A 10050-nucleotide genomic window follows, 5' to 3' on the forward strand; every position below is an offset into this window, starting at 1 on the left:
ATATATGTACATCATTTTGAGAACCAGTTCTCTTCTAAGGGATGTGGTTTTAGAGAGAGAGAGAGAGAGAGAGAGAGAAAGAGCAATTCAACAACATTTCAATCTGATAATCGTTTCTGCATGAAACGTTTATTAGATTGTGTAATTTAACAAACCAATGTATACTTTCGGTACAGAACAAAAAATAAAAGTTCACAGATTTACAAACAATTTAACAGGGCTTACAGAAGGTAATGGTGAAAGACTTCTCTTGAAATATTGTTCCATGAAATGCTTTACTTTTTGAGAAAACAGTAAAACAATATTATATCAATTCTCGATAGCGAGAATTACAGATTTATTTTAAACACATGTCATGACACGGCGAAACGTGCGGAAACAAGAGTGGGTTTTCCCGTTACTTTCTCCCGTCTTCGATGACCGATTGAGCCTAAATTTTCACAGGTTTGTTATTTTATATAGGAGTTGTGATACACGAAGTGTGGGACTTGGACAATGCTGTTAGCCGAAAGTGTCCAATGGCTTTAATAACTGATGCATTGTCAACTGACTGATCGACCAATAATTGCAATGTCCATCCTGTTTATTATACAAGTACGTGTAAATGTTGTTTTTGCTAAAGATGAATTCATGAACAGTGACATCAACAACAGTCTAAACCACAGTTGATTTACGTTATTGTGGTCATAGACCACACAAAGGGACTCCTCAATATGTCACGTAGGCCTACTATGACCATAGAAGACTGTCCTTACTCTATGCTATCACCTACCTAGCCCTGGTCCAGCGCTCTTTACGCATGCATCCCGCTTTGGATTCACTGGACTGGCACACTGTAATGCAGCACCTGACCGTGGGGTCGAACAATGGTTTTTCAACCTCGTACAACGAAGCAGAAAACAACTTAGCTCGTGTTTTACCTAGTTGTATCATGATTCGACCCCACGGTATTAAATCAACTGCATGCATTACTGTGGAGTTCGTCATCCAACATGTGATTCATGTTACCTGGTAAATTCAACAATGGTTTTTTAGTTGAGTTTCAGCCATATATGACTACAACATGTTCGCCGGAGAGAGAAGATTGGAATAAAGCATGACCAGATGGGTAGGGGGGGGGGCAGGGAAGGGTCCATCCATGGTATGGTCCATCGAATCGTATTAAGCCCGGTTCATACTTCCTGCGAATGCGAATGCAGTAAAAAGAAGAGCCGAAATTGGTTTTGCACGTACAACATCAAGTAAAGGCTTTGGATTCATGCTCACTTGTAAAACAGGTGAATCTGCATCTCATTATTTTGCTACACATAAATAAAACGATGCTATGATTCGCTCACTTATTGTTCAAGTTGAGAAAAGAAGAATATACCAACGTTTTCTAAAAAATATCTTGGACAGCGTAATTTAAGTGCGCTTATCAAAGTCTCGAATGCTAAAAATTTATATGTTTTTAAATCGCATATAATATATAGCTACAGGCCTACTTTTAGCTTGAATGTTGTTGCGTTTATTCATACGCGCATGATTCGAGAATCAACGACAGAGGGCTAAATTTTAGTAATTTTGAATTATAATGGGCCTCGAGTGTTCTTTTCTATGCTCGGTGTCCAAAACGTATCCCATGAGCCTGCTTCTACTTACAATTAGACAGGAGATAAAGTTAGTCATTGTCATACGAGGGATGCAGATGGGGAACTGGACATGGGGGGATGTATAATAACTCCGGATTCTGGTAAACGGTTAATGCACCTCGAGGCAGACTGTGGTACTGGTTCAATCTAATAAAGGACTGCACAAATCGGGATATGTGTACATGCAGATCACTGGAGTTATAGCAGAATGAATTACACCTCTCTATGGTTACACAAAGTGCTCCCTCCCCCTCCTCTCCAATAAGTGTCACATGACCATGCCTTGAAGTTTTTACTTTTATTGTTGATGCTGGAGAATATCTAGCTTGTTCCAGCAAATTAATTATCATGGAAAGAAGGAGAATTTGTAACAGTCTCGGTTTGGGGCTTTTAAAAAGGCACTTGACACTGTAATTACTCAAAAAAATATTTTTTAGGATAAAAACTTACTTTGTATAAATAACGAGCATGGGAGAGCTTCGTATAGTATTAAACATTGTAAGTGAAGTAACGTTGAGAAAGAGGTCATTTCTCACTAAAATAATAAAATACTTCAGAAGATGCAATAAGGTTAATGAAGGCATTTGCCGACTGTTTTGTTCCATGGAGGAAAACATTTCCTCCATGCTTGTTCCAATCCTGTCCCCGTATATCTTTGACCTGGTAAACGAATCGGTTTCAATGGGAACGAGCTTGTAGTCATTAATCATCACTGTTTGCATTTAAAATACGTTGCCAAGACTCCGTGTTATACACGCCAAGTTAATGTTTCCCCATCTCAACTGGCAGACACGCCGACAAATCAATCGCTTCAGGTTATTTCAAGTTCAAGATCTATTTTGACGTCAGAGGTGGAAGAGATATTATAACAAGTCACTAAGCATGTCAATAAACATGAACTCCACATGTTCCGGTTACGAGTTGAACACTGAACTACCGCGTTTGATGATCGGAATTTGATATTTATTTCAATTGGTTGAAAATGCTTGATTGCCCAAACTAAAACAAAAACAACATGTGACAAACATTTTTTAAAGCATTAAAATTGCCTTAGTTACAGGTTTGATCAACACGAAACAAAAAATCTGGTAAAAAAATGGGGGGTAAACGCAGGTACTTCTAATCATAATATTAGTCACCTGTACACAAGATACACGAAATCCTTACCAATCAAGAACACAGACCCTAAATTCTCCACAGGCCTCGAACAGGAAAATGTTCCGCTTGACCGTCAGACAGGAAATTCGATTTTTGTCTTAGCCAGCCCAGAAGGACCAGTTAGCTCAGTGTGGATGGCAAAGATAAGGGGTTTTAACTGAGATCTCGGGGGTTAAAAACCCTCCTCCCTTTAAGCCTGGGATCTATGGTGGCTTTGCTTTGGTTTATAATATTCAGCGATTTCTTTTAGGGCCTAGGCTGGATTTTACCAGGAGATAATACTACTCTTATCTCGAGTTAGGACGTGTTACTTCTCCGAACTCAGCCTTAAGTTTTTAATACTTCCTATTATAACATATAGGACTAGAGTCCTAACTGTTTGTGAAATCGACCCATGAGCGTCTCTGTCCATGCCCTTTAATACTTTTCAAGAGTTACGGACATGGTAATATTTATAAAGCAGGGATTTACTGCACACTCAACACAGACTTTGGCAGAGTGCATGAGGAAATTGAATAACGTAGCCTACATTTGGCACGTATTATGGACACCGGGTGGTTGCAAAGGTGAAAGATTTCGGGCAGATAAACGAGTGAACAGATTTCCGACGTTGACTGGAAGCAGAAGGCGTGCAGTTGTGCCTTGAGGCTAGAGACCTGAGCCCAAAATTTCATATAGCTGCTAAGCAGAAAATACTGCTTAGCAAATTGCTAAGCAAAAGTGAGTGGGGCACCAGTTGCAACAATGAAAACTTCATATAAGTGTGGCTGGTATATGGTATAACCAGTTTTGTCAAGCAATATTTGTCTGTGCTTAGCAAGTTTTTATGCTCATAGGCTTTATGAATTTTGACTCGGGCGTCTCAACATAATGTCCTTTTGCACTGTTTTAAAGAATTTGATTTGACTGATTGGGTTTTATACCGTACCCCCGTCAAGCAAAATATAGTGACACCACAGAGAAACGCAAACTTTGTTTATTTTGACACTATGTTTTAGTTCACAATAACGTATTAATAAGCACTATTTTGAAGAACAAAACTCTAGCTCGTTTGCACTTTTTAATGATTTTATTTTTAAACATAAGCATGGTAGAACAGTCTTACTTAATTTCTCGGTTACATGTTTCACTTGGTTTTTAATCACTATAATCAAATTGCAGATCCAAGTTGCGGGGTCAGCTTCGGAAATAGTCATTGTAAACATAATGCATACGAGTCGATGGTGGCGTCCTGTCCCCCATCTAACCTTTAACCCAGATTCATGACCAAGTCAAACCACATGCATATTAAGGCCATACCTGCAAAGAGTTATATAATTAATCAGGCCTTCACTTAGATCGGTTCAAAGTTGGTAAAACACTTTTAATGCTTTAATGTGTCCAACCCAAGAGTTTTAGACGGACCAGATGACCCTATTAAAGGTCCGAATAATTCAGTAACACGTAGGCCTACATTTCTGGACCAGTGCGTCACACTGGACAAATTACCGGCTAAAGCCTTAACGAACTCTGCCCCAGAGTTCGCTGAGGCTTTGACAAGTTCATGTCATTATAGAACTTTTGCTCTGATAGTCATTTCCGTCCGAAATATACAATATTCAAATTAAAAAAAACTCTCTTCAGGGGATAGGGAAGTTGGACATTTTGGTGGTTGTTTTTTTATAGCTTTGTTGACTCCTGGAAAGTCCCTGACAATGGTGACATATTTATGCCTGACAGCCTCTCATTACTCTGTTGAATGGCTCTGAAGAATGGAAAGAAATTTGGTAAATATTTGGTGTAATAAATTGGTACACTATTCACCGATCGTGGTGCCAGTTCCAGGGTTTGCTTCGTTCGGTGCACTTTCCACACTGCTAAATCTTTTCATTACAGCCACAGAGAGGTTGATCGTTTCATGGCCACATATTATTATCGGCTGTGTTCATCCAGTGTATTAAAAGAGGTAGCTCTATTCTTGTTCATGCCATTCATTTCTATGCATTTCTGATCGATGTTGTTAAATGCATTACCCTGATGTCATCTCTCCATCTTCTTCTTTCCCTGTCCTTGGTTGCCATGATCCAGTATTCTTGTTGTCCATAATGTTGTCATTTCTTCGGGCAGTACGTCCAGGCCATCTCGATTTAGCTTTGTCGTTGAGTACTGTATTCCACATTAATTTATACGTGACAATGCACCATCGGTTAGCCTCATTTTTCAAACCACGGGGAATACGGATCAAGTTTTACGCATTATCCGGATGTCATTTCCAGTTTTTTTGATTGACTGTCGACTTGTGAGGAAATCATAAAATGGTAGACGCCAAAAACTTGCAGAACATCGTGACTTTTAATGTAAAGAGTTACTCGATCGAAACAAAGTTTTTTTTTAATTGACGATTGTTTTAACCCTATTATAAATGTAGATGCCGTACAATAAAATTATAAACCTGTGAAAACTTAATTTCTTTTGGTGTATTTTTTAGACTAAATGCTGAGAATCCGGAGAGAACATGTCCGCGCAGGAAGACTCAATCCCTAATACAAATACATATAAAAAACATCTGATAAGATCAGTTACTGCAGTAACGCTTCTCAGGTTCAAATTTGAGGGGAATACAAACTGCTAGTCATCTTAAATACATAACCACAATACTTCAAAAAGTGTTTCACAGAATGTTGTATACTATCAAAGACTAGGCTTTCTAACCAAAATTATTGTTGCCATTAAGTTTATAGAGAGAGTACCAAACGTCCCCTTAAAACTTTGATTTCCCCCCCCCCCCATTTTGAACCAATACGTGCTTTCAGCAGACGAACATGCGTGATCCATGACGTATGGAGTTACCGTGGGTATAAATGGTGTAGCATTGAATTGATATTTCCCGATGTCTGCACAGTTGACGCTGACGAAACCCATCACGTGATACTTTAAGACTACAGTCAAGGGTCACGCACGTATCATTAATGTAACATCGTGTTCCTGGACGTCACTCAGTGTCATTCCCACTGGACGGAACTGTCACCGGACTGATGAAGGTCATAATTACGTCAGCACTCCTATTACAAGGAGTTATATGTTACCTGAAATTTCCCTTACCGATATGATTGGCACGACATACACGACATGTATAAAAATGAATGTGAAATGTGAAAAAAATGCTTGCACATGGCATGGTTTCATCTGAAGAGAGGGGATGGTAGAATCAACAAAGGGAAATAAACCAGGCGTCCTCACATTCCTTTGTATTTTTGGGTCCTCTCAGTGCACCAAGTGTTCCCAAAGAAGAAAAAATGTGAACATTAAAAGTCACATTTTGTTTTCCATAAGCAAGAAAAAAACATACAAATACAATAGTTATTTTGCCCTGTGTGTGGTGACACGGCTCACCTGAGGCTACTTGCCGGTGTCAGATGCAATTGTGTCCGCCATGCAATACTGTCCGCTCCGGACACTTTTGCATATGCAATCGTGTCCGGGGCTATGCAAAAACCGTCCGGTGGACATGTACATGACTGTACGTATGGCGCGCGTAAGCGAGCATGCATGCGCTGAACCTATGTATATATGCAGCATACAAATGTTTATGATTGCAGCGAATACCCAACGGCTGAACATTTCTAATGTCATTCATGACATGCACTTAGATAGTAAAACAATGGCAAACAGGCATATGCACGTGTGAGCAAGAACACGTGAGCCTCTCCTATGCCTTTCTGCACAACTCTACCGCGCGCGCTATGCATACGCGCACGCATGTCGGACCTTAGTGTCGGACCTTCGTTGCGTTGTGATTGGTCAATACGCAATGGGGCGGAGCTTAATGGATCGGTCTGCGGACACGATTGCAAATGCACAACCGTCCGGCGGACATTATTGCATATACAATAATGTCCTCCGGGTAGTATTGCATAGAGGACATAATTGCATGCGACACCGGTCTAGCCCTGGCCATATATAGCCTGAGCCATAAGGTATTCACTGCCTATCTTAAAGAAATATATACAGTTAATAAAATATTTGGCATAGTCTGTGAGATAGTCAGTCACTGGAGATAGTAATACGTGTAGCCCCATATTGCGAAATATATGTACATGTCTTTAGTTGTATGTTAGTGAGTTTTTTCCTGAACCTCAATCAAGTAGGCTATAGTCCACACGATATTATTTACATAACGACGATAAATTAAGACACATCATAACGAGTTGAATGACATGGTGTGTACACCCTCGCGTTTTTGCGTTCTTAATTTATCGTCGTGAAGAACGAATCATTTTACATGTGAAGGCCGGTTACGAGTCGGTCGCGCGATTGTCGCGCGATGGAAATATTGACGCGCAATCATAAAAAGACACGGTTTTAAGGCCCCAGTCTTACGCAAGATTTCCATCGCACGACCATCGCGCAACCGACTATAAACCGGCCTTGACCATGTTACACATATTGGATACCCGGGGACCGCCTCAGGCGCGGTAGCCTGTCAACACGTTATTCATCTTGTCAGAATGGTGCCTCTCCCCTGGACTCCAGGCTATCCATCAACACAAACTAATATCACAGAATGACAAACATTTGTTGCCGTTATTCCAAGGAATTAGACGACCCGATCTGATGTGCCATGTTGCATGTTCTTTGTCATAAGTGAAATTATACATGTTGGCTTACCCGTCAGGGTTTGGGTACTTGAACGGTGTCGCATGCAATTATGTCCTCTATGCAATACTATCCGGAGAACATTATTGCATACGCATTAATGTCCGACGGACGGTTTTGCATATGCAATCATGTCCGCCCGGACGCTGCAGCATAATGCATTTGTGTCCGCCCGGACACATTTGCATATGCAGTTGTGTCCACCCCCGTGCAAAACCGTCCTTGCAGTAAATTAATCGCCCTTGGTCGACGGAACACGTTCACCATTTTTTTTACAAGCTAAGTGCTAATAATGGGAAATTTTCGGCCGTTGGGTATTCGCTGCAATCATGAAATACGTGAATATTCATGACGCATATGTTGAAATTGTGTTGAAATTGTGTGTGATGGAGATCGCTCCCTATCTGACAAAGTTTTTTAATTTTTCTCTTGATCAGGGTATTGTGACAAGTGCTTGGAAAGTTACGAATGTTGTCCGTATTCACAAACAGGCTGACAGGAGCGACATTGGCAACTATCGTCCCATTGCCCTCACCTCTGTTTTTTCTAAGCTACTTGAGAGTATTGTTTCTGATAATCTCCGTTCCCATCTGGAATTGAATGGTCTGATGTATGATTTTCAGCATGGTTTCAGGCCAGGCCGTTCTTGTGCAACACTCCTTGCTGACACAATAACGGAGTGGTCTGAAACACTGGATCAAGTCAAGTCATGTGTGCATGTTATATCTCTTGATTATAGTAAAGCGTTTGATTGTATTTCTCATAATATTCTTGTAAACAAACTCAGATATTCCTATGGGATCCATGATTCCTTACTTTGCTGGATTAATTCATTCCTCACAGGGAGAAAACAAAGGGTAGTTTTTTACGGATCTGAATCAGGCTGGTCTAATGTCACATCTCGAGTACCACAGGGGTCTGTCTTGGGGCCTTTGCTTTTTAACATTTATATTAATGACTTACATATGCAGCTGTCTAACTCCCCTCGCCACTATGCTGATGACACTTTTTTGTATAGACAAATTCAGGGAGAAAATGATACTTTGTCCCTCCGGAGAGATCTTGACAAGATAAGTGCCTGGTCCAATAGAAATTTACTCCTTTTGAATCCAGGTAAATGCAAGTTTCTTTCCATCTCTAGAATGCGTCGCTGGTCATACCAGGTTTCATATTCCATAAATAATATGCTTATTCAAGAGGTCACTGAGCTTAAACTACTAGGTGTACTTGTTCAAAACAATCTCTCCTGGGATGCGCATGTTAATTTTGTCACAGGTAGATCCTATAGAACTTTGGGTTTTATTCGTCATGTTGTGGGAGACTGCAACTCTAAAACACTGCTCACTTTGTACGAGTAGACTGCAACTCTAAAACACTGCTCACTTTGTACAAGTCTATTGTTTTACCTCTTTTAGATTATTGTTCTCCTGTTTGGCATAATATGTATCGTGTTAAACACGAGACTCAACTAAAAAAGGTTCAGAGGTATGCCACAAGGTTAATGCTTCATCAAAGGAGACAGGAACAACCCTACAATTATAGAAACAGGGCTTTCTACCCTAAGTAATAGAAGAGAATATCTGTTCTTTGCTTTTGTATGTAAACAATAGTTGCTCACAATCATATAGGTGCCTTGTCATCCTTTTTATGCAAAATCTTGGTTAATGCTAGACACAAAGATAAACTTGTTTTTCATCATTTATCAGCCCGTACCGATTTGTTTAAATTTTCCATCCCCTGCCGTTTTGCTCGTGGCTGGAGCAACTTGCCAACTGACCTTGTTAACGATTTCATATGTGCCCCCTTACAGGAATTTTTTATCTAAGCTCAAAAACCATTTTGATGTATAGACTGGCTTTTTAAAGTTCTTGTTTTGCTCGTTTGCCTTTTTGTCCCTTGATTTGTATCATGTTATATGCTTTTTAATTATTTTTATTATTGTTCAAATTTTTCCACCCCCTACTGTTTTGCTCTTAGATTGAGTTACTTGCCTGCTTACAATGTCATTTCATATGTGTCCCCTTATCGGAATTTTGTTGTATTGCTCTTTAACCATTTTGATGTTTAGACTTTTTTTTTTTTACGTATATCATTTTATGTGTGTTTATCTGTGTATGTCTATGCTTGTTTGCCTTTTTAAATTGTTTAGTGATTTGTATTATCTTCTGTGCTTTTTTATATGCCCCCTCTTGCCTTAATGTATTTTTTAGGGTTTTAGGAGACATACGCCTTTTGGCGAGTTATTTTTTTAACTTTTATGCTCTCCTGGGCACCCCACTGTTGTTTTACTTTGTTTTCTTAGATATTTTTAATGTATGTACATGTGCTTGTAAGTGTTATTGCCCGAATAAATAGTATTATTATTATTATTATTATTATCATATACGTAGGTTCAGTGCATGCACGCTCGCTTACGCTGTACGGTTTTTGCATAGCCCCGGACACGATTGCATATGCAAAAGTGTCCGGATCGGACAGTATTGCATGGCGGACACAATTGCATCTGACAACGTCACAAAACGGCGTTTTTGAGAAATAATTGGTAAAACAATTTTACGAATTACTTATCGTCAGTCAGTGAGAAGAAAATTACTTTTAGCATGTAGGCCTATACAGTACACGCGAC

The sequence above is a fragment of the Asterias rubens genome, chromosome 1 (assembly GCF_902459465.1).
Source record: "Asterias rubens chromosome 1, eAstRub1.3, whole genome shotgun sequence".
Taxonomy (NCBI): Eukaryota; Metazoa; Echinodermata; class Asteroidea; order Forcipulatida; family Asteriidae; genus Asterias; species Asterias rubens.